Raw genomic sequence first — 27232 nt, 5'->3', positions numbered from 1 at the left:
TCTTCAACTAGTTCTCCAAAGAGGCCAGATCACGTGGGCCACACGCTTATTATAATGTCATTTTAAGTACATTTAAAAACATGATAATTATCATTCATAATTTTGCAAGCATGTATACCATATGTAGCAAATATATTTATATTACTCTTAATTACAAGTGAGTTTTAGTGTGAAAAATGACCTACAAGTTGCTTTGCAGCTGAGAGTCCAAAGGCCTTTGAGGGCTGCATTTGGCCAGTAGACTGCATGACCTAGATTATTGGTGGGCAACAGGCAGACCAGGGGCCGCATGCGGCCCTCAGGGCTTCACCTGTGGTCCCCAAACTCTGGCCACCCCAGCAGTGACTCTTGAAGTTTATCATACTGCCTACCACTGACATAGATACTCCTAAACTCAGTAGAACAAAGAAGAAATTACCACAGAACTCAGAAGTTAGATTACATTATTTAAGTGTCGACATTAACATGGAATCAAAGCAAAAAAGAATGTTTCAGGCCACAACAGTCCTTTCTCAAGCTTTCATTCGCGCACTGTTTGCTTGTTCCTTTTGAATTAAAAGGCTACTGATTTTTCACCATGAATATGTCTCCAGCATGTATTACCTGATGTCAAGACCGCGATCCTGTAGTGTCTAGAGTGCTGGTCCATCTACTGTTTCTTCTATTTGTTCATGAGGTGTGTCTAGGGCCACCTACAGAGAGGGACAGCTGGGACTCTTGTCCTGGGCAATATGAGTAAATCGGCCCAGGCCCAATTCTGGAAAACTTTGCAAAGGAGGCCTCCTGGAAGGTGTTGTAGAAGGTTCTTGCTGGAGGTTGTCTTTGTAGGTGCCTGTCTGAGGCAGCATCTTGTAGGCCAGTGGAAGGGAGGCTCCCCTGACAGGCACCTCCATGGGACCCTCAAGCAGGCGGCTCTGCAGCCTCCATCAATCCTCCAGAGAAGCAGGTAGGCAGTGGGTACACACTTCTCCTTTCCTTCCTTGTCTCCCCCTCTCTTTCTTCCCCCTCACCCTCTCTGTCTCCCCATCCTCTCTCTCTGTACACTCTCTCTCCTCCCTCCTTTTTCTCCACCCTTACCTCCTCTCTCCCATGTCCCCCTTCTCTCTCATCTCTCCCTCTCCCCTCTTCACCCACCTTCCCCTCCCCTCCCCACTCCTTTCCCCTTCTCTCTCTCCCTCTCCTCTCTCCTCCCTTTGTCTCCTCCTCCCTGTCTATGTCCCCATCTCTCTTTCCCCCCTCTCTCTCTCCTCTTTCTCCCCCTCTTTCACCCCTATTTTCCTCTCCTCTCTCCTGCCTCTCTCCCCTCCCACTCCTCTCTCCCCTCTCACCTCCCCCTTCCATCCCTTCTCCTTTCTCCCCTCCCTCTCTTTTCACCCCCCTTCCGCCTCCCCTCTCCCAGGTCCATAACTACCCCTCTCCATTCCCTTCTCTCATTCCTTCCTTCCCCCCACATCTCGTTTGCTGGGGGGAGGGATTAATGGGGGAGCCCAAAGTGGCCTTGCCCCCAAGATTTTTGTTGGCAGCCCTGGGTGTGGCCACACTTTTTAGGGATACAAACACCTTTTTAACTATACTGTATACAAGTCAGATAGCACTTCTACACTGGAAAATGTATGTACTGTATGTACGGGGAAAAGGGCCACCCCAAGAGGACCAAATAGTTATATACAGATAACCCCAGCACCTTGTTACCTTTTTTACAAAATATTTATTGCTCTATTATAATATCTGAGATAGTATCCATTTATTGACTTTCATATTAGTGTCAGCAATTGATACAATATAACAGTAAAGGAGGTGTGTGAATGACTTCAGATTTCCAGTACAATTTTTTGGGCGATTTTCTCTTCACTATACCATAGCATTTTGACAACTTCACATTGATCAGAACTTCCCCAGAATCGAATCACTTTTTGCCAGTATTTAGCGACAATAGCAATACATAGTAAAAAGAGCAACGTGATCTTAAATGGGCAAATCAAAGCAATATCTTACACGTGTTTTATAAATAAATCAGTTCTGTATTAGATAATATGTACTGCATTTTTAAAATTCAACTTCCAATGCAATTTTAATATACTGAGCATCCTTTGGTTTCTATAGCCGCTGGCTTCAGCAGTGCATGATCTTTGTCACACTTTCCTGTTTGTGGTAATTTGTTGCAAATGTTCCCAGCAGTTTGAGCTGCAAACTGTAACAATAGATAATGTTACCTTAGTAATATAAGAATACATTGTAGCTGCTGAGTTACACTGAAGACAAATAGAACAGCGCACAATTAACGTGTTAATGCAATGTGACAATTCTCTTGCATAAGCGAATAAAGTGAGAACATTGAAAATAATATATTTCTAACTTTCCCTGCAGCTGAGGTTAGTTCTCACTCAGAGAGAAGATTGCAGAATCCAGAAAGAAAAACCTACAGTTTAGTGCAAAGGGAAAAAAATATGTGTAGCCTGTAATGGTAAAGGGTAATTCCCCATTCTGATAGTCCAAACTCACAAAATTGTTTTTTGATAGCCAATTTATTTATTTATTTTTATTTATTTATAAAATGTTTTACCAGGAAGTAATACATTGAGAGTTACCTCTTGTTTTCAAGTATGTCCTGGACATAATTAATATGACAAATAATACATGGTTACAAATACAGTTACATAAATGAACAGGGTATACATTATATACAATACATTGCATGCACAGTTAGAGAAAATGTATATTATAGGCTTACGTAACAGTTACAGACCAGATTAAAATGTGAGACAGCCTTAGTTTTGAAAGAACTTAAACTGGTGGTGGATGTGAGAGTCTCCGGTAGGTTGTTCCAGTTTTGGGGTGCACGGTAAGAGAAGGAGGAGCAGACGGATACTTTGTTGAGCTTTGGGACCATGAACAGTCTTTTGGAGTCAGATCTCAGATGATAAGTGCTGCATGTGGTAGGGGTGAGGAGCTTGTTCAGATAGGTGGGTAGCTAGCTCAGAAAGTACTTGAAGGCAAGACAGGAAAGGTGAACTTTGCGCCTAGACTTGAGTGATGACCAATATAGTTCTTTGAGCATTTCACAGTGATGTGTGTTGTAGTTGCATTGGAGAACAAAACGACAAATTGAATTGTAGAGGGCGTCAAGTTTGCCAAGGTGGGTTTGGGGTGCCGAGCCATATACTATGTCTCCATAGTCGATAATTGGCATTAGCATCTGCTGTGCAATACGCTTTCTGACCAGCAGACTTAGGGAGGATTTGTTCCTGTAAAGTACACCTAGTTTGGCATAGGTTTTGGTTGTCAGGGCATCAATGTGCATTCCGAATGTTAAGTGGGAGTCAAACCATATGCCCAGGTATTTAAAACTAGTAACAGGAGTTAGGGTGGTGTTCGCGTTGGTTCTGATCTGGAGCTCAGTCACTGGAAGCTTTAAAAATGTAGTCTTGGTCCCAAATACCATTGTTACAGTCTTGTCAGTGTTTAAAAACAGTTTGTTTTGGGAATTCCAGTTTTCGAGTCTCAAAAAGTCAGACTGAAGTACGTGTTCAAGGTCGAAGAGGCTATGGCTGTGTGCATATAAGATTGTGTCATCTGCATACATGTGTATTGAGGCTTCCTTACAAGCTGTGTGAAGATCATTAATGAACACTGAGAAGAGTAGGGGCCCCAGAACAGAGCCTTGCGGGACGCCACAGGTGATATCCAGGGGGTTGGAATTAGAGCCTGAGATGGACACATGTTGGGATCTACCTGATTGCTAGGACTGAAACCAGTTTAAAGCATGCTTCTCTATTGCAGAGCTCTGGAGTTTGTTAAGCAGGATAGCATGATCAACAGTATCAAAAGCCCGAAAAAGCCAATAGATCAGACACAGGTACTGCTGGGCCTCCCCTCTGCAGAACGCCATCTAAATGTGTAATAAATAGTTTGCAGTTTGAGTAGTTTAAACTTAGTGTAACGGAGCGGAGGTCTGTTCTGCCTGTCTGCCCCGGTATCCAGCATCCGTGGTGTTCAGTGCAGAGTGCTTCCGCATCCCATGAGGATCTTGAGCTCGTCTCTCGATGTTTCAGCAACCAACTGGTTGAATGTCTCTCACTCTTTCGGGCGCAGTCTCTCACCCTATGCATTCTGCACAGCTGATTCAGGGGTGTTGTGCTTGTTACTACAAATTTAGATGGCGTTCTGCGGAGGGGAGGCCCAGCAGTACCTGTGTCTGATCTATTGGCTTTTTCGGGCTTTTTTGGGCTTTTCGGGCTGTCGATCTATTGGATATCAACATCAACGCTTTATCAAGAAGAAATTCTGGGAGTTTGGACTACCAGAGTGGGAAATTACCCGTATCCTATTGTCCGTATCCTATGTTATATATGTTTCTCTTTGCGCTATAAGGTTTTCTTTCTGGATTATGCTGAGTTACACTGACTGAAAGATTGATTGAAACTGAAAGGCAGCCATTTAGTGAACCCTGGAAGCAAGATCTATTTACTCATCGTTCGTTTTCAATAAAGGTAATTAAAGGCTGCATAAATTAAAACAAAAACAGATATTTTTTAAGTGCCACTTTAAAAATTGACTTTTAATGATTAAGAAAAAAAATGTGAAGCCTGCTGATTATCCACAAAATATTTTGCAACAAAAAAGGCGAATTTCGCCTGGTTCACAAACTAAAGCAAAAATGTTGCATATTTGCACATCTTTGATAAATACAATAACTACATAAGCAGATATGATAGATATAAACTGCTACATTGTAGGTTGTGGTGGGTAACAAATAGAGATGGGCAAAACAATGTGTGGATTTGGATCCGCTGGTTCCTTTGTTCCACGGATTTGCCCGGATCAGTCCCTAAAGGCCAATTTTCCATTCGTTTTTTTTTTCTTCACAGACAGAGAACAATCCGATACCCATTGCCGGATTGATTGGACAGACAGGGACTTCCAATTCAGTAGTGTCTTCAGTTGCAAATCTCTTGTAACACAGTGACAAAACCACCTCCACAGCACAAAATATAGTGATGATAATGAACCCATGAATGAATCATCTGCATATCTACCATATGTCTGTGAGCAGGTCAACTGATTCTGTGCTTCCTTGTCCCAGGCTAAGGGACCCCAACCTTTTTATGCCCAAGGGCACACTTGAGTGTTCAGGAGAGAGTGGTGGGCACCAATGAATGCATGCACACTCACACACAATACCCTTACAATACACATCTTGGGGGAGACCTCAAGTGATGCAGAAGTTGGGTTCGACATCCGGGCAGGGCCTGACCTCCGGTGCCGACCAGCACGCAGCAGCCTTCGGTGGCACTGCGGTCGTGTGCATCCACAAAAGGCTTGGCAGGTGCCATCGTGTTGGGGACCCCTGATGTAGTGAGCTAATGGTATCTTACCCAGTGAACTCAGGTGCATAGAATTACCCAGAATCCTTCTCTGCAGCTTAACCATTGTATGACGTGACAGAAGGGGTCGTTCTCTGTGTCTGCCTCAAGCAATAAACTCCATTCTGCGGGAGCTTCTTCAATGCCTCCTCATATTCAATACAGTACCTCCTCATATTTTCCATGAGCATCCTACTGTAAAGGTTCTAGTGTAGTCCAGGGTTTTGCTGGAACTAGCCCTTAGGTGGTTATGGTGGCCATCTTGGGTCCTGGCAAGCCTCTTCCTGAACATCGTTATTGGCTGCACCTGCTCTAGGGCTTAAATAGCAGTTAGAGACTCCCAGCCCCTGTCTGAGCATGGTATGCTTTTCCTTGTGTTTCTGGCCACCTTGTGTTCCGATACCTTAGCCTGCCCTGTTCTCTTGCATTCCCTGTTGCCAACCTCAGCCTGTGACCCAGACTACCACTCCTGTGCCACCTGCCTGGACCCCAGCCTGTATCTGGACTTGCACCGTTGCTGCCTGCCTTGACCTCAGCCTGGATCACGACTACTCTAACAGGGCTGTGTCCTCTGGCTCTGGTGGGTGATCGTATACCCCTACTGTACCTCAGCCCTGCAGGTCCGCTTCCTATATAGGCGAGCACCGTTATACCTACCCTCCAGCTTCAGAGCATGACCTCTTGTTCCAGCACTTCTCTTTCTCTGGACAATGCTCCCCTCCTGCACCTTACTGTACACTGTATACATTTGCATCATACCCACTTCCCCGTCCTTTCTTCCTGGGTGAGCATGTTAATTGTAAAACTCTTGCATTCTTTCCTGATCAGTAATTTTAGCTTCTGTTTTTCTCTATCTGCTCCCTCCCCTCCCTCCCCCACCAAAACAAAATGTTGTAAATAACACAATTTAAGGACAGAAGGAAAGTTGCTGTCACCGTTACAGCGAAATCTGCTTCAGAGGATAAAAATAGTCTTTTTTTGGAAATAGGACCATCTGCTTATGAATTCCATACTCCATTAATTAAAACACGTGTTAAATGGACTGCTTGGGCTAGGTCTGTCCCGGCTAATTTTAAAAACAATGTATTTTGCTTTTTTTCTCTATGTTGTTAATGATCTTTCCAAGTGTTCCGACTGAAATATAATGTTTAACCATCCAAAAGTAAGAATAAGGACAGCCCCCCTTTTTATCTCTATAAAGACAACCGGCATTTCTTTAACACTTTTGCTGCCAGGGATGCCCCATTTTAATCTCATAAATGTAGCCATGTCCCCCTGCTCCCCCCCTTACCTCCCATGCGGATGCGAGCAGGGGGAGGCTAAGGCAGCTAATATTGGGTCGTCCCCTACCACAATCATCCTGACAGACGACAGTTGGTCCTACCCCGAAGCATGCAGTACCATGTCTTACGATCCTTGCACGATGATCACGGACACCTACAGTAGGGGTGGATAGGACTTTCTCCGTACCACCCGGAGGGAGACGCTCTCCCTGAAAGATTCAACAGAACGTTATTAGACATGTTGGGTATCTTGAAAAGCTCTCAAAAGGGCGAATGGAGCAAGCATGTCGAAGCACTGGTGCATGCATACAATTGCACTTGGCATGAGTCCACAGGGTACACTCCGTACTTCATGATGTTCGGGCGAGAGGCACGACTGCCCGTAGACATCCACCTGAGGGTATCTACCAATGGGGTACCCAACATGGCCCACTACCGATATGTGAGGCGACTGCAAGACAGCCTGCACCACGCATATCAGCTAGCAGAAAGGGCCACCGCCCACGGCCCAGTTAAACGCCAATAACAAGCAAAGATATGATCACAAGGTCCGCTATCGGGAGCTTCGGCCCGGAGACGCCGTTCACCTACGCAACTTTGGGATCCCCGTGTAACGGACGTGCTCACCACAAACCTGGACCGGACCGCGGGGCTGAGGTGGGGAAAGATATACACCGACCTGAGACCACGAAGCCTGATCCGGGTTGCGAATTCCGTGGTCGTACGTAGCAGGGTCAGGACTGGAGAAGGCAGGATAATCCGTGGACAAGCCGGGGTCAGGATAGGAGAAGGCTGGGTAAACAATATCCATGCTGGGGTTTGGCAACAGGACGCTTGGGAGTAGATTTGCAGCAGGGAGCAGATTTGCAGCAGGTAACAACGATGCAGGCCTCTACAAGGAGAATATGCAGCAGGTATCCGGAAGCACCGATGCAGGCCTCTGCAGGAGAGAATAGGGGATCCAGTGCGTCAGCACAGAACAGCACCCCCTAGCCGGGTACAGCTGTGAGTAGTGGAGACCACCGGGAGAAGGAGATTGCAGCAGGTAACAACGATGCAGGCCTCTACAAGGAGAATATGCAGCAGGTATCTGGAAGCACCGATGTAGGCCTCTGCAGGAGAGAAAACACAACAGGTACTGCAGACAGGACAGAAACACTGAGGCTTCAGTGTAACCGCGGCCACGCGGTGGAGTCTGCCAGTAACTGAGAACTAAGACAGAAGGCCAGGCAGGCCCAACACAGGCTGTGGCAAACACAGTTACTAGAAAGTCTATGACCAGCCACTTCCTGGTGGGTGGGGCAGGAGTTAAGTAGAACAGACAGCCAATGAGAGAGAGCTGCACAGGAGGCAGCCTGAAGCAGGCTGCAGTTCAATAGCAGAAGCAGGTGATTCTGATTGCAGGTACAAGGGAAGGTTTTCCTACAAGCTGCAAGGTTCTGTAATGACAAGGTTTCAGCAAAACCCAGGAGCGGATTCCTTACACCCCGGCAAACACAAGCTGGCCGATCGATGGAGAAAGGACCCTTTGAAGTAGAGTCTCAGATCACGGGTCTCCCTGTGTACGGCATACGTGACGCGCATGGCAGGGTAAAGGTCTGGCACCGAAACCACTTTTTGCCCATACTACAGGTGGGAGACAGGGAACTAGAATCAGAGACTGTAGTGACCAACAATGAGCCCGAAGACTCTGCAGAGATTCCAGCTTCAGTAACGGAAGCTACTCAAGTTGGAGGGAACCTCCTCCGATTTTACCGGAGACTGGTGGGCACTTCCCGAAGGAGCACCGGGTAATGGGCCTGAGCATCAAGTACCTTCACAAGGTGCTTCAACTAGTCACCCCCTCGACCCCAAAAGTCCCAGTTCGTGCCCAATAGAGACTTTATTCGCTCAAGCAGAGACTTTGTTCAGCCCGATTCACCCATTATGAGAGAGTCGGGGCCTCAAGCTCCAGATCATCTCTTACGACGAAGAGACTGAGACCGAGACTCACAAGAGTCAAAGAGTGAGGCACCCTCCCACTAGAGTGGCTTATGATCAGTTAGGGGAACCCCACTATGAGTCTCAGCAGCCAGCTAAAGCTAAGCTGGCCTCGATTATAAATATGTTTACGGAGTTAAATAATCTGGTTTAAGTGCATGTGATAAATTGTATATTTTATGCCGTGCATTTAATTTTATAGAAACTCATGTTGAGTTACGCTGTTCCCAAGCGGTGATGTTGGTATTTTTCACCAAGGGGAGGATGTAGTCATGTCCCCCTGCTCCCCACCTTACCTCCGATGTGGGTGCGGGGCAGGGGGAGGCTAAGGCAGCTGCGGCGGTGGTCAGGGACTCCCCCTTGACTCCGGTGGGGGTGGCGAGGTGCAGGGCAGCTGTGTGAGGAGAGAATGCCGCTAGGGCGACCGGGTCGCCGGAGCTGCTCCGCAGCAGCACCTATCAAAGGGCGCCACCATCTTGTGTAGAGTTGTGCATGCGCAGTCAGCGGCAGCCATTTGAGCTCGCGGATGCGCAGAAGATGGTGGGAAGCAGCGCCCATTAGATAAAGAGGCTTCGCGGGGACTACAGCCCCCAGCATGCAAAGTGGCAGGCAGTCAGGTGCCCAACCACGGCCAATAGGGCTGCGAGGATCTCCTGCTCTGGAGTTGATGCATTTGTTGCGCTTAGAAGCACGTTCGTCGGAGCTGGGACGCCATCAGGATAGGGTGTATGTGTGCAGAGATCTGTGAGTCCTGTACTAGGGACAGAGTCCCAGTGAAGTTCCGTGTAGTAACTTATGGTTAGGTTGCACTGTTGTATACTGTTAACAGCAACCTAAGGTTACTTCCCTACATCACACAGCCATCTTCTCTGTAATATGTATTCATTAATCTATGTGTCATGATCTACCTGATAAGGGCGCCTACTACCACCTCTGATAACATAGTGTTTGAGAGCATTGCCTCTGATACTGCCACTAAGGTTACCATAGGACACCACACTCCTATACCGCAGACCCCAGTAGGTTACTTGAGGTCAGCCTGACACAGCGCTAAGCACATTGCTAAAAACACAGAGGAGGATTTAGCTGACTGCACACTGAGATCTACTGGTGCACACTATATATATGCTCCACATGTGCATCAGTTACTACTAGTCACATTACCCTCTACTAGTGGTTTATGCAGACACTGCCTTGTGTGACCTGTAGCCACAGTACCTATCCGAGCACACCCTACTATATTCGCCTCTAACAGATGTCCATACTGGGATCTAACAGAGGTCCATACTGGGATCTAACAGAGGTCCATACTGGGATCTAACAGAGGTCCATACTGGGATCTAACAGAGGTCCATACTGGGATCTAACAGAGGTCCATACTGGGATCTAACAGAGGTCCATACTGGGATCTCTATTTTGTTTAGTTTGTTTTGTGATACCTGATACACATAGGACACACGAACTACCCTGATCCTGAGCCTATACGGCTATCAGTATCAAGATCAGTTGACCTCTAGTACGTCGTTTTAACACCCATTATTTTATATATGTGTTGTATTTAATAAAGTTTGTTTTAAATTATACATTCATCACCAGAGGGTAAACTCGAGTGCTATATTGGGTTCTTCTCTACCTTTTCTATTCAGTCCTGTACTAGGCCAGATTACCCCCAGTAGACCCCGACTCACCTCAGTTTGTGGTTACTACAGGGACAGGCCATAAGATAGGTACACTGTCTCTGTAGCATTAAGAGTGAGGGACAATCAGGGCGCTGTTGCATTCTGATCACAGGTGGTCTGGGACCTGCAGCCAAGAGACTATCTTCCTGGTGTGACACTCCAACCGGATACCACCCCACGCGGAGGCGGACTCATCGCGGAGGCGTACTTCATCGCTGGATCAGCGGATCCTGTCTGTTGTCAGTCGGTGCGCCCGGGTGCTGGAGCACCCGGCAGGTACCTACATACATCAAGTGCACCAACCATACATTTAGTTTATGGGGCAGCGCTGTCTCAAACATGGGGATAGGTGCGGGACTCTAAGGAAACACGGTGGTGGGTACGGCCGTGCGAGGCTTGGTGGGTAGCTGTATCTTAGTAGCATTTAGTAGAAACCGTTAAGATATACATGTATTGCAGTAAAGGTTATTATTATAATCTGTGTGTTATTATTATTGGTTCCTGGGAGGGACTCCTCCCACTACGTTGGGATCCCTCTCAGGTGGAGGCGCTGCGCCGAGACTATTATATCACCCCGGGCTCCCTGTGGCGGAGGCTTAGGCTAAGGCCCCGCTGCCTCAGACCACGCGCCCGCACAGCAGACAGGCGGCGCGTGGAGAGGCACTTGGGGCTTTTTCCGGTCCAATGGGACAATTTTTGCGAGCGGGGGGGGGGGGGGAGCTGTGCAGCGAGGGGGGACTGGGACCGGCTCGGGAGGATTCCCCTGCTGGTGGGGAACGCCCTTAGGCCCTCTGCGAGCCAACGGGTAGCCTTCTTGTTTAGGGAGAAACAGGGCTACAGTACATAACAACATTTCAAAGTGGGCCTAGATGATACATAGATATATATACTGTAGTATATATACTGTAGATAAGATAAATGTGTATGATCTTTGTGGGTTTATAAAGCAGCAAAACATTTGAATGAGAAACACTTTTTAATAACAACCAACAGCCATATTGTGGTGTACAACTTCTTCCTACTTCACACAACAACTCCTTCTGCTAGCATGCCTCTCTAAATGCACTTATTCATAATGCTGTTCAGCCTAAGGGACCTGCTAATAATTATACTATCTTACACAATGCACATACTGTACCTCCACAAGATTGATAGATCTGCATCTCTAGAAATGTAGATATTGCACATGCATGCCTTAATAAATCTGTTACTTCATACATAGCATTGTGTACATTGAGTGTTTTACGCAGACGCCCTTGCTCTGCAGAGCTTACAATCTAAGATTTGACACAGGGAGATAAAGGGACTTGCCTAAGTTGCTGTTTCTGGGATCCGAACTGGGTTCAGCCATTTTAAAGGCATTGAGGTTACCTCCAGATCATTCCCCATCCCAAACTCTGCTCCTTTTCGTAAAACCTCCCCTTACCATCGCGGGCCCCGATAACATATTGACCTGAACTGTCTCCGCGAGACGGCGGGTTTTTTCTGTAACTCTTCTCCTGATTTGTTTACAGACATCCTTAACTCGGCAGACTCCCTTTAGCTCACTTTTCTCATTTCACAACACAAAGCCGAGCAACATCCCCTTCAAAAGAGCCTGTTTATTGGAAATGAACCATTGTCAGCTGCATATTTCAAGTTGCTGTGCGCAATTAATGATCCCGCCTCGCTTCCTCGGTAAAATCAGTTCTAGGGCTGTCCTTGGGGGCCCATTAGGCTTTTAACACATCAATCTAATCTATCCCTTCCTGAGATTTCAAATTAATCACGCTGATTACAGTTTTTATTTACACGCCCTGGCCCGCGTAAGCTGCTCTTTTGTTAATGTAAAAAGAGGAAAATAAACGCACAAAAAAAAAAAAACTTGTTACTCGCCTTAATTGAACAGGCTTTTGTAAACTGCGCGCATTCCTGCTAATTAGTTTCCTTGATGAGACTGGAGCCTCTAATTACTAATACCTCTTCTAAAAGTTGTCACCTGACAAATGGTTTTAACCTTTCTGTTGCTGGAAAGGTCCAGCGAGGCATTGCGAGATTGCCAGCTTCATTAACCTCTGTACAGCGTATATTTGTATGAGGTTGACTCTGTCGTTGTTTGCAAATGCACATAGATAAGAGCAAACACGGGTTCTTATACAATGAGTACGTTTATTGCCTTACAGCATAGAGTATGATCATAAACAAAGTCAAATCATAGACTCTGCCAGGGGAGGTCACAAGCAGGCTTTATATACACTTATCATTTTCAATGTCTAACAAGGGTTGCTAGGCAAAATATAAATCGCTAATCCCTTTTCTAAACCAATCATTATAAAGGTCATTAAATAAGTAAAAACTGGGTTAAAGCATTTTAATACAATGAACAAGGTATGTTAGGATACATTTTTATCTCTAAGTCTCTATAACTGCAGAATACGTGTTTCTCACTATATTTCTGGGCATTGAGCAATAGGCTGCTTGGCCTTGAGTCTTCTGGTAGTCAAACTCATACACTCGCAACAAAAACATTCTTTCTCACAGGAATGATTTCAGGAACACAACATGAGACACAAGACAGAGACATGACAATACAGACAAAATGGATTCTGCACACCATCAACCACCTCATCTCCAGATACTCGCCCCCCCGCCCCCCACCCAGTCCATCCCATCAATAATCAATTTCTACAGTATGTTCATTTCAATAGTATTAGATCAACAACTCCTTTTGGGATATTGGAGGGCTTGAATTCGCAATGATTTGTGGGCCCTTCTGGCAGAAAAGGAGTTAAAAAGCAAAAGCACACGGCTTACGGTGTCAGCAGTATATATTAGTATATAACAGTAACATGTGAGTGCATCTCTTTGACCCTCTGACACTGTCATTGCAATGTTTTGCACATACTGATTTATTTCCTCTTTTATGAGGGACACGCCCTGAGTTTTGCTGAAGAATGGTTAACAAATTGCATCATATAGACCTCACAGGTCTTCTCTTCACGTGTGCAGAGCTTTCCTAACCTCACAGGTCTCTTCTTCATGTGTACAGAGCTTTCCAAACCTCACAGGTCTTTTCTTCACCTGGACAGAGCTTTCCAAACCTCACAGGTCTTTTCTTCACCTGGACAGAGCTTTCCAAACACCACAGCTTTCTCTACTCCTTACATTCATGCCACAAACGGGAAACTAAAAATTCTGCAGTTTTGTGCGCGAGATCACGTTTTGTTGCTCGTATAAGCAGTACATACAGTATGCAATGCTTATTTTGGGTAAACCCTCCCCCTAAAAAAAACCCACTACAATTTACTGTTTGTCTAATTGTAGTCTAATTGCAATAGCTCAGCGGGCCACACTGTAAAATCTAGATTGTTAATGGCTGTTTCTAAAGCTTTATGGGTGAAGCAGCAACAGCAAATTAGTTGAAATGTAGAAAACTATTAAGTTTTAATTGGGCTAACTTGTCTTTTATGTTGTAGATTTGCCTGGGTTTCTATCATCGCTGAAAAGATAAAGCACGTTACTTTCAATTTTATTATTATCATTGCTGCTGGTTGGGTAACGGGGTGAAACTGTAACCCTTTGTTGGTGTGTTGCATGCCTTTCTGACCATATACCAATATGTACTATAGTATTAGTATACAGCAATGTGTTGAATCATCCTCAAGAAAATCCGGAGCAGATTCACATCATATATATATATATATATATCTACAGACACACTGCCGCGACACATTCTTGGCGCGCTCACTTTAATGTAATCAAGTTAGCATGGCCACGCTAACGCTGCGTGAGCATGTGCTCACGCCCCCCTGCTCGGCCCCGACGTCAAATAAACGCACGGGGTCATGTGACGTCACGTTGCCATGGTAACATGACGTCACGTGGCCCCGCGGTGTCATTTGACGCCGGGTTACCATGACGATGCATTGCTGGAAGGGAAGTGTGTTATAGAGGCCTCACGTGGTCCCCCGGCATTTAATTAAAATTTCTGGGGGGAGAGCTTGGGACCCCCCTAACTGCCGCACACCCCTGGGTCACATGATCCTTTAGCAACCAATCAGCACCAGTTAATGCACACAGCACACAGACACACACACACACAGACATAGCCCCGATCCAGCCAATGACACGGCCCCCCCGCTCACACTTGCAAAATTCAACACGACAGCCGAGCGCTCATGCTTGGAGTGTTGGTGACGTCACTGCTCTCAAGCATGAGCGTGGTCAGCGGCAGCGTGGCTGCAGCCTTAGGCTAAGTCCCACTGGTCCTGAGCACGCTGAAGCTTGGAGAGTGCTCCAAGCATGAGCGCCGGGTGTCAAGCTTGTGTAGCCCTGCTTCCTATCGCTAGTATGCCGCTACCCTGTGCTGTGTTACCTGTCGGCTCGCAGGGCCTAAGTCTCTGCCTAATTCTCTGCCACGGAGAGCCTGGGGTGCGCGCAATATCTATAACAGGTGCAGCGCCTCCACCTGCGACAGCTCCCGCCAACGGGGGAGTGGGTCTTCGCAGGACGTATATGCAAGAATTACACTCACACAGCCAAGTACTATAACCAATCTCCTTTACTTGCCTGCAAACCTCACGTTCAGGTACATACAATAACATTACAGTGAATACACTTTATAACACGCCACGGCGGACGCCAACTCTATCTTGCGCCACGGCGGACGCCAACACTATCATGCGCCACGGCGGACGCCAACACTCTCCCACACCCTTCACCGGGTGTTTCCACCCCGTGTCCGATCCTTATGGATTAGTCCCCCCGCTCTTTCTGTAGGCAACTGTCTGTGTGTGTATGGGTGACTGCGCAGCCACAGTGTCTCGAACATATAATTGGTACCGTTGGTGCACTTGTTGAAATACCTGCCGAACACTCCAGTGCCCGGGACTGCTACAGTCTTCACAAAGGGTCTCTGCACGTTGACACTGCTCTCTCTTTAGGGTCCGGGGCGATCCCACCCGGACTCTGACACCAACAAGCGGGGTCTGAGCCCAGACCTCCCACTCGATAGTATAGTCCCGATCAAGGTCTAAAGATACTACGGGAACAGGAACCTTGCTAGGGCGATCCCTAATTCAGCTTGTCTCTACCGTGACTCAGGGCTAACTGGGCCTGGGGCACATGGCCTGCGCCGGGGCGGATCAACCTCCCCTACACAGACACTCCGTCTCCTCTCCTCTCCAACCAGCTCTGCTCCACGTGCGCACAACCACTTCCCTATATCTCCTTCACCTCCTCAGCCCATTGGCTCAACTCTCTCATCTGACCCTCCCCGCGGGGCTGCTGGGACAAGGGTCTGCTCCCTCCCACCAATTAGCACTCTCCTCCTTCGCGGGCTTTTGCAACTCACTCTGTGCAGGCGCAACCTTCCACTCTTTCAGGGTGAATCAGGGGTCACGGCTACACTTGTATGCGCGGGGGAGGGGAGGGGCATTGCGATTAGTTGAGCGCGCGGCTAAGTACAGGTTTTTTATATACATATACACCCGCTCAGCCCGATCAGAGTTAGCGGGGGCACAGCCTTAGGGTGCGCTCAATAATTAATATCAACAGATGGACATATTACTACTGTACACACATGTAAAAACATTAATTATTATATACACACAAATAATGCCAATTTTAAATAGTTGACTGTCTGTGTATAAACTAAGACTGTTACAAAAGTGTAACTTTCTCTTTATATTGAAACAGTGTTGTTTATCCTTCTGCAGATGTTTTCATAGGGTGACCACTACTCCAGGCCGAGCTGGTGGAAAGGTTAATTCAGGGTTGTGCAAATTTTCAGTCTGCGCCCCCCTGCCTGCTCTCTCCCGCTGCTCATGCCCCCTCCTTACATTGTCTCCAGCGTCATATGACGCTGCGGGTCTCACGTGACCACTCCGTGTTATTTGCTGTCGTGTTGCCATGGCAACGTGTCGCCGAAGACAAGGTAAGGGACTTTGCAGAGGCCTCACGCAATTAATTAAAATGCTTTGGGGAAGAGCGCGGGGCCTCTGTAACCACCGCGCACCCCTGGAAAATCTTGCGCCCCCAGTTTCCGCACCCCTGGTGCTAAGTCATTGCTTCATGCCTCTATACCAGAAACAAAGGTTGCAGCAATATTTTTGGATGGATTAACATGTTCAACTGTTTTTTATTAATTTTTTTTTTTACATTGTTTTTTTTTATTTGTCTTTCAGTTACAATCAGGGTGGGGGGGCTACAGAACAAAGAAGAAGGGGTGGGTTGGGAACAAAAACCAACATAATTAAATTGACAATACATTACAGGAATAATAATAACAATAGAGATAATATTTAACAATAATAGTAATAGACAATATATGGGAGAAGAAGGGGGGGGGCAAGAGACATTAGGGGTAGTAGTCCTTATAATTTTTCAGACTTTGGTTAGACTTTGGTTTGTAACTCACAAGCAATTTTATAGTGTACAGAAATGGAAAAGGGTTAGCCAGTCTACATGTTAAGGTAGATGACAAACCTCAAGCTTCCACATGATGTGGGTGATTTGAGGAGCAGAAATGAATAGTCCTGTGGACCCCGTGCTTTCTGCCTAATGTAAAAAAAAAAAAAAAACGGGCGGGGAAGAGGGCCCAGAGGGGGAGTGGCTTCTTAAGTAATTTGGAAAAGTCCCTAAACATTGAAACAAAGGCAGTTTGTGAACTCACTACCCATACTGTAACTGTCGCCTTTCATCTCTACTGCTCTCTCTCTGACCTTAAACCCTTTCCCTCCCTGCCCCTGACCTGTGGGACTCCCTCACATTCATTATGCGCTTAGCACTTTCTCTCCCCACCTTTAAGTCAAACCTTGAAACTCACCACCTAAATGAAGCACTTCAATAGCCCAGACTAATGGATACTGTCCCACACCCACAGTCACTCCTACCAACTCCCGTGGTCAAGCACTGCCATATATTGCACTTAGATTGTAAGCTTTACGGGTCAGGGATTTCCTTGACTTACCTATGCCTTGAGCCAGTTCCCTCATCCGAGTCCAAGAAACCCCACCACATATCTTCTTTGGAGGATAAACAGATTTATTAATAACAAATCAACATATTAAACACAACCATTAACAGAAATTAGGGAGCCAGATTGCTCCTTTATCACATAATAAGAGCTCGAGGGATACACTCGGCTCGTACCCACCGGGTTATTTGCCACCCAAGCCACATGGTACATAATCCCACCATACGGAGGGACTCCCCCATTTCGGCCGCCCAACCTGGGAATGACACTGCTTTCCCCATCACTTCAAATTAAGAGGTCCACCACCTCAGCACCTAGGAGTCAACACTGACCAAGCCCCTCCCCCCCCATGTCGCACTACTCCCACCATACCATACCCTTGTGATAAATATATAGAGCAATGCCCAACCCCTTTCTCAATCTCTCATCCACCAAAACCGCAAACCCATGGTGGGAAAGTGGGAACCACTGTAGATGGATCTGTAAAAAGAATGAGTTAAGATCCCTTCCACCTCCTTAAATACCCACTTGAAACCCTACCCCCAACCCAGATTTTACTAATACTTAGGGGAGAGGTCTACAGATCCAGCTCTTTCTTTTCATTGTCTAATTTTATTTGTTGCACATATTGTATTATAATTCCCTGTACTGTATTGTCTCTTTTGTAACTTAAAGTGCTGAGTACACTGCAGGCAAGGCCGGCCTTACCTTTAGCGGGGCCCAAGATGGCATGCTGACAGCGGGGCTCCTCTTCCTGCAGTGGCATAATGTCACAACGTAAAGATGGTGCATTGTTACGGCAACACACTGTGCGTCGCCATGAAGTGACAATGTGTCGCCATAACATCGTGACACTGCAGAAGGAAGGCCGCTCCGCATAAGGTAAGACCTTCCCAGCTATATACACGCACATGCTCCCCCTGCTCTCCCAGCTACACAAACCACACCCAGCTGCAGATACCTCCCCCAGTTACACACATACCCTCCCCCCTCCTCCACCGTCCCTACCTTGGGCTGAGCAGCAGATACAGTCCTACACCAGTTCGGGGATTCCACAGCTTCCTCCTCCAGCTCTCCCTTCTCCTGTTGGGTGGAAATTGGATCCCGGCACCCACAGGAGGGAGAGTAAGGAGTGTGGGGCCATCCAAAGGTGCAGGCCCGACAAAGGGGCAGGGTCCAAGGCAACCGCCTTGCCCTAAGGCCGGCCCTATTTACATTTTAAAGATATACATATGTAACGGATATTCCCTGTGAATACAGACGTTACTACGGCTGTGTATACCTGTGTGGCTCTCAGGAGCCTAAGCCTCCGCTCGGGGAGCCTGGGGTACATACATATAATACAATCTCGTGGTGCAACGCCTCCACCTGGGAGGGATCCCAACGGAGTGGGAGGAGGCCCTCACAGGAAACAATCACGGTGAGCAAACGGTTGTAAAACAGAACAGGCTTTACTGCATATAGGAGCATAACATATACTAATCACATTAAAGGTTAGCACTGCATAAAGATATCACATAATCCCCACACCCACCACCGTGTACCCCCACACCATGTCTTTTCACATAACACTAGTATGCATTTAGCGTAGGGACCTGCTAAAGAGACTTACCTTGACGTGGTTAGCAGGCTTGGCATTATTTGATCAAAGGATGTATACCAAAAGTCTCCTTTTTTCTTATAGGTATTTCACATAACACTAGTATGCATTTAGCGTAGGGACCTGCTAAAGAGACTTACCTTGACGTGGTTAGCAGGCTTGGCATTATTTGATCAAAGGATGTATACCAAAAGTCTCCTTTTTTCTTATAGGTATTTACACCATACATATATATATATTCCCCATTGATTGCTATCCCTATGGGAGAAGCGCAGGGATTCACTTTCTGTTTTGCACATTTGTATGGGCATTTCCTTCACTAGCTGCATGCTCTTTACATGGAGAAGCGCAGTGATTATATTTGTTTTACCCCCACACCGTGTCCACAGCATGACCCCCCGTGTCCCATGGTCAGCGCTGCCACTATGTGAGAGTACTCTCGTGTGTGCACGTGCGTAACGTTACCTGCCCAGTGCGACGGCACCTGGGCGTTAAAGATACTTCACAAAGGATCAGACGAGCTTTCTGGCGATGTCCAGTTCCTCCGGTGAGAAGTTCCGATCTATCTGCTGAGCAGGCTTGAGCCCAAGCCTTGGGATGGGAAGCACAGCGTCCGCTGTGTCCCTAACTAAACTTGATAGTAAAGGGCAGTGTCCCTAACCTGGGGCCTGTCCCTGAAACAACTCGAGCTACTGGGTGGCTCAGGCCTAGCTGGGGCCTAGTGGGCTGCTGGCCTAGTGCAGGGAGTCACTGACTCCTGCACTCTACCTCCTTCCCCTAGCTTCTCCTGGCGCTGACTGACTTGCTGCAAAACCCCGCGAAATGTATCTAATCTCCTCTGCAGGGAGATGCTACAGCCCTATTGGCTCCCTGGCATCACGTGGGGTCCCCTAAGGCTCATGGGACTTGTAGTCCCTAACTAGAGCCCTCCTCTGATTGGCCCCCGTTCGCGCACTTGTCTTGCGCATGCGCCAACCTCCGTAGTGGCCACTGTGTGAGGAAACCCATTGCGCATGCGCAACCACATTGAAGATGGCGGCGCTCTGCTTCCCTGCTTCGGAAGCCGCCGGGAGTCACTGCAACGCGATCGCGGCCCTAGCAACCGGCCGCACGCGTCCCCGGCAACCCCCACACAGGATCCTATTCACCCCCACTCCTGCGACCGGCCGACGGAGCCGCCATGGGGCTCGGCGGCACCCGCGATCGCCAGCAAGGTGAGGGGGCGGCAGGCAGAGGGGGACCTGGCTACACATACATACAAGAAAATGCATATTCCTATCGTTTAAAAAATGATATATATTTCTTAGTGACAATTACTCACAAAATGTCTCGAGTTTTTGCCATCTGTGACCGCAAAATTTGCAACTGCCGTTTTTTGGCAAAGTTTCTTATCGTTGTTTTGGTTCTGATTTGAATTTTAATCAGACACAGTGACACTATTTTTTTTTAAGTCCTACTGGGAATAATGTACAAAATATGCAAACCATCCCATAAAATGTGCAGACTCTTCTTTGTAACATGCACTATAGGACATTATTTACAATGCGCATAACATCTCGAGCAGTCATTGATTTCCATACACTACACCTACACTAGACCAGCTATTTACAGACGACCTTAGGTGTACAGAGGCATTTCAGCATTGATTTTGGATTCCTCTCTCGGCTCCCCCCCACACCCCCTCCTCATCCACCTCCCAAACCTCCCTCTCAGAATCTCAAGGGCTTTTGCTTTACCTGCCTTCCTATGAAACAGAAATTATCATCAAATGAAGCACTGCTTAAACTCTCAAAGGAATGATTGGAGAAGCAGGTGCAGTTTATGGCAAGTCATCAAGATTTCTGGTCTTGTCACTGTTGCAAATGTGATGCTCTGCTATATTATTTCGGCGTATGTGTGCTGCAGGTACATGGAGCATCTTATGAACATACAGTAGGAAAACATCGGGAGATCAAGGCCCCTATGCCCACTCAGCCTGCCCCTTTTCCTACCTGCTGTGTATCCTCAGAGCCCATTTTAACAATGTCCAGCAGCATTGAATTCCCATACTATTAGCTTCCAGCACCTCTGCTGAGAGCGTGTTCTATGCACCCAGTAAACTTTCTAGCATTTCTCTGAACAATGCTCCTCTCCTGTACATTGCTAATAACGTTGATGTTTTTGAAAGTCTCTCTCGTATTTTCCTTTCTAGAGATGGGCAAAATGCGTAAAAATTTGAACAGCAAATTCTTCGCATTGGGTTCTGGACAAAACTTGCAGATAAATATTTGAGGCGTTTTGGACAGTTAAAAATGTGGGCGAATGCACTCTAAGCCACCATCATTATCACAACATCCGACAATACTGTATCACTGTTGTAACATTCAATGTGCTCAGAAGTTCCAGACCTTGAAATATGGGTTTGGCTAGAGAGGGAAAGGGCGAGCGAGAGACACATTTTAGTCACAAGTAGACAAGTAGGACTGTACTAAAATAGGTCTCTCTCTCTCTCTCTCTCTCTCTCTCTCTCTCTCTCTCTCTCTCTCTCTCTCTCTCTCTCTCACGAATCGAATGTTACAACACTCGCAATCGAATACGTGGTGGTGGCTGGAGGTATTGCATACACACAAAGGTAGACAAGTGTCACTTTTTAGACCCAAGCCACGAATATGCGCTGCTGCGAAGAAACGCCATATTTGCGACAACTCCAAATGTTGGCAAAGTCCTTTCTCCCTTTATCTTTTAAAAGACAGCAGAACTGTAGGTTTGTGAAGAAAGAAATAGTGGTGCTCCGGGCCCCCTGTTCCGTCGCACTTCAACACAATTCAACCATTTTTATTGGCCTCAGATTTTCAAAACAGTGGGACCAAATCCTCCTGAAATAGAGCCAAATCTTCTCTGCATTAAAGCATAATAATTGCTGCATTAAGTGTATTCAATAAAATATTTGTGTAATGGTGGGGGAAAGAGTAATGTTATATCAAAAACCATCATTATCGTTCAAATTTTAACACATTTGCTGCAATAAAGTGATATTTAATTAACCCACAAACTGAGCGAAGCCTAGAAGTCAAAATGAACGTTCAAAAATGCATAGTAGATATTTTGTTTTTACATTTTCAGAAACATTGAAGTTGGAGTCGCAGTATGAGTTTGATATTCACTGTTGTTTTTTTGGCTACATGTTATGTTTTTGTGACTTTTCTGTCTGTTTTGGACATTCAAAATTTGCCATGAATGTTGAACCGCACAAATGTGATTATAATTAAGGGAGAGAGGGGGGGAATTGAGAGAGATGGGGTGGAATTACGTGACATGGGGGACTTGAGTGAGAGAGGGAGGGTGTGGGGGGAATTGAGAAACAGGGGGGAATTGAGAAACAGGGGGGAATTGAGTGAGAGAGTGGTGTGAGAGGGGAGAATTGAGTGACAGGGGCATTGAGTGAGAGGGGGGAATTGAGTGAGAGGGGGGAATTGAGTGAGGGGGGAATTAAGAGAGGGGTTGGAATTGCATGAGAGAGGGGAATGGAGTGAGGGGGGGAATTGAGATGGGGGGTGGAATATAGAGAGGTGGGAGAATTGAGTGAAAAGAGGGGGAACGTAAGACAGTGGCCCACCCAAAAAAAGGTTGGCCATCTCTACACTAGATTAACCCATTGCAGTGATTACTGCCAGTTCCCAAGTGTAGCTGTATTATCTCTCCCTGGCTCCTGTTGAAACTCTAAACCTTCAGCTTTTTAGGGCCGCCAGGAGACTGATGACATAATTGCTCCATGTTAAACAAAAAGAGTGCATCCAATGAAATGTTGTTATCAGAGGGTTATAGGGAATTACAGATAAATAATCTAGAGTACAAGTATTTAAAATGCAGGTGTTTAATTGCTAAACTCATCTCTGCATGCAGTCATTTGTACTAAGGTGCCTTTATAAGAGGTGCTCCCTTTCATGGACGCGCCTCTATCCCGTATTCACAGAGTATATATCAGAGTATATATTTTCACTTGTCCCCTTGATATAGGGTTTGGGACGCCATTCCTTCTGCGTATGCTAAACACTCCACTCTCAGCTATAAAGAGGCAGCAATGGGATGCGGTACAATTTGGCTGTGAAATGACCCTCTCCCTCTCTCTCTATGGTAATGCATTATCATGGATCTCACCATTTGTGTGTCAGATCTCAGATACATTGTCATCTGTCGTTCTGCCGGAGCTCCATCCTCACAAGGAGTTATAGTACGTGCAGCAGATTGATAACACCATCTCCTCATTCTCTAATAGAGATAACTGCTTCCTTTCCATTACATCAGAGCCTTGACGGACACTAATGGGTTCCATACTTCCCCGGCTTGATCTACAGCTCGTATTAGCGTGAGGGTAATTTAGTGACAACAGTTTATCAATGTGTTGATGTGAGATAATAGTAATCATAGCAGAAGAGCAGAATCTATTTGTGTATATATTCTCCCTGCTTTCACTGTGCCTGCTGGATGACATGCAGTGTATATTGTAGTTTCATGGGGTTTGCCAGGAGAGCGAGGCAGTGTCTGAGAAAAGGTAGTTTTTTATTACTATTATTATTATTATTAATAATAATATTAAATCAATATTTTTTTTTTAAATGTAGTATTGACTGTGTAATACATAGTAACTTGCAGGCACAATAAACACCTACTCCAAGGCGTTTATGATCAAGGGACTTGCACAAGGTCACAGGTAAAGTTGACACTGGAATTAAAATTGAGATGTGTGAAACTTTCCCATGAGGTCGCAGGCCGAGCAAAAATGTCCTTTTTTGAGTCGTGCAAAAGCGGTGGCTGAGTTCACAAACGGTTCGCGGAGTATTAAGTCAGCGTACATTGCAATCTCATTTAAACAGGCTAACTTGCAAAAGTCTCTCAAATCGTTAGATTCGCTTAATACTGGGACTGTAAATAGGACACACCATTTTTCGCTCGCTGTCTGGTGAAATTCTGCGGAAAACCTTACTAATTTGCAGAGATTATCAGTCCTCTATGGCTGGGCTAAACATTGTGCAGGGAATGGAAGTCAGGACACGCGTATAAATGTGGCGAATGCATTTTGGACAGTGTTGCGCGCCTGTAGATTTGAGCCAGCGGGTCACGCACTTTAAAGGCAGCGAGATTTCCACTAAACTGCCCCGTGCCCCGTGGGAGCATCTTTCTCCCCTTTTGCAAAACAATGCAAGCACCCAAACTGTCAATAATCCTGCGTGCTGACCCTGCGATATATATTTTGCCCATATGAGGGTTATTAGGATTTAGTAGACCTTTGGTTGCCGGCAAATCACGTTTACATGATTGTTCCCCAGAGCGATCACCTGATCACGGCGTCACTTAACCTGGAACCGCAGGAAGTCCTCTTTCCTTTTCCTGATTCTGACGCCGTTATCCCCTTGATCTCCCCAAGAAAACGATCACTCAAAGAGCATGATGTAGCCACGATGTTATGCCCCTGAGCACAAGACTACAGCAATAAGGCAGGTCTGGATTTTTTTTTTTGCACCAGTAATGCATTCAAGAGACTTGAATACAAAATCCCCAATGGTTGGAAATATAAATATATATATATACAAATACATCTGTATGCACATCTGCATGTCTTAGGCAGGTCTGCAACCCCGCCTTTCCCCATTATCACCCAGCATACAGCACTTCCACTGCAGCAAGGGATCCTGGGAAATGACATGCAAATGAGCACACGGTGTCACTTTTTGCCTCAAAAACCATTTTTAACATGGTTCCCTATAGGCTTAAGCTTGCTGCATGGTCACAGCTTTGAGCACAGCCAGGGTTAAGGTGCATACCCAGAAAACCACCCACAGACAGCTTTTTTTTTTTTTCCTCCCGAGAGGGTACACCCTCTCGCTCATCGGATTCCAGTCCACTTCAGTGGATAGGGAGCTTGCCTTTGGACTGTCCAACCGAAGTCAGACCCGCCCTCAGTGCACAGTTTCCCTGAAGGTTTCAGCCCGAAAGCCTAGGTCTCCAGGGACATTGATGCCTTCTTCCGTTAGGATTCAGGACATCCGTCTCTTCCTCCCTCTGGCCCGAGGCCCGCAAGGGAGTTCACATCATCTCCCCTCTTTTTTCGAGGGTTGTGCGGGTGCACCCCAGCCCCGAAGGGCTGGTTGTTCGAATGCCATCCCCCCTTAGCCCGAAGGCTTAGGGGTTCTGTGGTCCGGGGTCTGGACACCACCTCTCAACGAGCTAAGAGGGCCAAATGCTTGCCACAGACCTTTCCTACTGAAACCCCAGATAGGATGGTACTGCATTTGGTCATAGCTGTGCAGGTCGAGAGGAGCACTCATATCGCCTTGATCTTAGCCAAAAGGCCGAGAAGCGATCACCACAGACAGCTGTTTCGACCTTAATGGGTCTCATCAGTGTGGGGTTGATTTTAACTGGGTATGCAAAGAGGCTATGGGATAGGCTATACCATAATACTGAGTTAAGTTATGGTGAGTAAAAAAAGTGACAAAAACCCTCCACAGGAAAGCAAATATGCAAATACAACTGTACGCTCATCTGCATATATATAGTTACATAGTAGATGAGGTTGAAAAAAGGCATACGTCCATCAAGTTCAACCTATGCTAAATTTAGACAACAGATACGTTATCCTATATCTATACTTGCTTATTGATCCAGGGGAAGGCAAACAAAAAACCCCAGTGACATATCATCCAATGATATCTCATAAGGGGAAAAAATAAATTCCTTCCCGACTCCAAGAATTGGCAATCGAATTAATCCCTGGATCAACTTTCTTCCCATGTTTACTTATTTGGTATATCCCTGTATACCTTTAATTTCTAAAAATATGTCCAAACTTTTTTTTGAACAAATTTATTGTATCTGCCACCACAGTCTCCATGGGTAATGAATTCCACATTTTAACTGCCCTTACTGCCCTTACTGTAAAGAACCCTTTCCTTTTGTTGCTGGTGAAATTTCCTTTCCTCCGATATTAAGGGATGACCCTGTGTCCTTTGTACTGCTCTTGGGATGAATAGTTCATTTGAAAGCTCCTTGTACTGTCCCCGAATATATTTGTATATAGTTATCATATCCCCTCTTAGACGCCTCTTTTCTAATGTAAATAAATATAATTTAGCTAGCCTCTCCTCATAAGTTAGATTGGCCATCCCCTTTATTAATTTGGTGGCTCTTCTCTGCACTCTCTCTAGTTCCAGAATGTCTTTTCTAAGGAGTGGTGCCCAAAATTGTACTCCATAATCAAGGTGTGGTCTTACTAATGCTTTGGAAAGGGGCATAATAATGTTTACTTCGCTTCCATCCATTGCCCATTTAATGCAAGATAAGATCTTGTTTGCCTTTGCAGCTACTGCATGACTTTGGGCACTATTGCTAAGCCTGTAGTCCACAAGCACTCTAAATCCTTCTCCATCAAGGATTCCCCCAATTTATCCATATTTAATTTGTAAGTCTCCAGTTTATTCTTGCATCCCAAATGCATAACCTTACATTAATTTGTATTAAACCTCACCTGCCATTTACCTGCCCACGTTTCCAGTCTCTCCAAGTCCTTCTGGAGAGAAATGACATCCTGCTCTGATTCTACTACCTTACACAATTTAGCATCATCAGCAAAGATGGAGACTTTGCTCTCGATGCCAACCTCAAGGTCATTAATAAACAAGTTAAAAAACAGGGATCCCAGTACCGATCCCTGAGGTACTCCTCTCACGACTTTAGCCCAACCTGAAAAAGTTCCATTTATGACAACCCTCTGTTGTCTATCCTTCAACGAGTTTTCTATCCAGGTGCAAATACTATTACTGTGTTCAATTTGCTTTATTTGTACACCAACCTCTTGTGTGGAACCGTATCAAAAGCCTTTGCAAAATCAAGGTAGACCACATTAACTGCCTAAATTCCTACTTACCTCCTCAATGAAACAAATAAGGTTAGTTTGGCATGGTCTATCCTTCATAAATCCATGTTGACTATTACTAATGATTTTGTTTTCCATTAGGTATTCCTGAATATTATCCCGTATTAAACCTTCAAGTAGTTTCCCCACTATTGAAGTCAGGCTTACAGGTCTACAATTTCCCGGTTGGGATCTAGCTCCCTTTTTAAATATAGGCACCACGTCTGCTTTACGCCATTTTTGTGGTACTGAGCCTGTGGAAATGGAGTCCTTGAATATTACATGTAATGGTTTGGCTGTTACTGAGCTTAACTCCTTGAACTCTTGGATGTATGCCATCGGGACCAGGTGCCTTATTTACTTTGATTTTACTTATTTACTTTAATATATATATATATATATATATATATATATATATATATATATATATATATATGCAAATATAACTGTATGCTCATATTTGCTTTCCTGTGGAGGGTTT

The sequence above is a fragment of the Ascaphus truei genome, chromosome 6, assembly GCF_040206685.1.
Source record: "Ascaphus truei isolate aAscTru1 chromosome 6, aAscTru1.hap1, whole genome shotgun sequence".
Lineage (NCBI taxonomy): Eukaryota > Metazoa > Chordata > Amphibia > Anura > Ascaphidae > Ascaphus > Ascaphus truei.
This window is presented reverse-complemented; position numbering follows the sequence as displayed.